Raw genomic sequence first — 1826 nt, 5'->3', positions numbered from 1 at the left:
TGCTAGGGTAAAAACCCAAAACAAAATCAAGAGATTTGGTGAATAAAATTTGAAGAAAAGCAACAAAAATTCATTAGGTTATAGCAGTACGTACGTTTCGTACAAACTTCATTTATTTATGTAGTGAGAACACCACATAAGATGTGCAATGAAAATGTACTCCTCAGCTGCATAATGGAAGTTCATTTTAGAAAGTCATTTTGTAGATGTGTGCAAATACAAGAGTAGGAGATGAAGAAAATACCATCTTGACTGGGCTGTTAATCAACAGTCTAGCCCATTTCATATAGATAGATAGATAGATAGATAGATAGATAGATAGATAGATAGATAGATAGATAGATAGATACATACATACATACATACATACATACATACATACGTACGTATCTATCTATTTATCTATATGAAATGGGCTAGACTGTTGATTAACAGCCCCGTCAAGATGGTATTTTCTTAATCTCCTACTCTTGTATTTGCACACATCTACAAAATGACTTTCTAAAATGAACTTCCATTATGCAGCTGAGGAGTACATTTTCATTGCGCATCTTATGTGGTGTTCTCACTACATAAATAAATGAAGTTTGTACGAAACGTACGTACTGCTATACGTACGTACGTATGTATGTATGTATGTATGTATGTGTTTGTGTGTCTGTGCTTGTCCCCCCACCATCGCTTGACAACCGATGTTGTGTTTACGTCCCCGTAACTTAGCGATGCGGCAATAGAGACCGATAGAATAAGTATTAGGCTTACAAAGAATAAGTCCTGGGGTCGATTTGTGTTTGTATGTGAATGTCTTAGTGTATGGGTGGGTGTGTATTTTGTGTGTGTGTGTGTGTGTGTGTGTGTGTGTGTGTGTGTGTGTGTGTGTGTGTGTGTGTGTGTGTGTGTGTGTGTGTGTGTGTGTTCATGTGTTTTTATGTGTGCTTGCATATGTGTGTGAACGTTTGATCTTAGAAAAAGAAAAAGTTCTCGGTAAAGAAGTAGAGGGAAAATACTTTTGATGATCATTCTCTATTATTCTTCGTACGTCGCTGATCACGAAATAATTTATAAGGTGAGGTAATATTTATGATAAAATGAGACAAAATTATGTAAATTTAATAAATTTAATTTAGGTACCAATAACTCTAAAATTAAACAAGCCTCCGGTTTACCGAAATAAAATAACACGTTGGTTATGAAGTGGTTGCCTAGGGATAAACGTAACTGCAAATACATTCAATTCGAAGTTGTTGAATTTTATCCTTCCAGTCGAAAGCCTTTATTCCTAAAAGCGTCAACATTTGGTACTTCATTCATTAACATTAATAATTCCGATCTTAAAATTATACTGAATGCTCGAAAGTTGTTGCTTTTCCATGACAATCGTTTGGAGAGGGACACAAGCGGGTTAAATGGATGCTACGAATGGCCCTAAATGTGAAACGGCAGCAACCCATGACAAATGAATGACTTTATGGAGACCTGTCGAAAGTTAAACAAAAGATCAGGCAAAGACGGCTGCGACTATCTGGTCACTGCGTGCGCCACCCTGATATGGGAGTATCAAAATTAGTCTTGTGGGTGATGTAAGAAGAGAAAAAAACCTCGTCACGCTTGATGTAAGTTGTCGATGTGACAACTTCGTTGCAGTTACTGTCCTGAAATGCATCCAGGAGTTCAAGGCAGTGATGATGGACCAAGAAGTGTGGTGAGTGGACCTTGTTGCTGCAGCCCGGCAACAACAACAACAACAACAACAATAATAATAATAATAATAATTATTATTATTATTATTATTATTATTATTATTATTATTATTATTATTATTATTA

The 1826-nt window shown here is 35.9% G+C and overlaps 1 protein-coding gene across 2 annotated transcripts in view; it reads right to left on the bottom strand.

The window, feature by feature from the left end:
* LOC106870559 (mucin-3A) overlaps window positions 1–1826 on the bottom strand; it is a 76298-nt gene that overhangs the window by 5429 nt on the left and 69043 nt on the right. The window lies entirely within an intron of this gene.

The sequence above is a fragment of the Octopus bimaculoides genome, chromosome 13 (genome assembly GCF_001194135.2).
Source record: "Octopus bimaculoides isolate UCB-OBI-ISO-001 chromosome 13, ASM119413v2, whole genome shotgun sequence".
NCBI classification, from domain to species: domain Eukaryota; kingdom Metazoa; phylum Mollusca; class Cephalopoda; order Octopoda; family Octopodidae; genus Octopus; species Octopus bimaculoides.
Note: the sequence above shows the minus strand (reverse complement) of the source record. Positions and strands in the feature narration are given on the sequence as shown.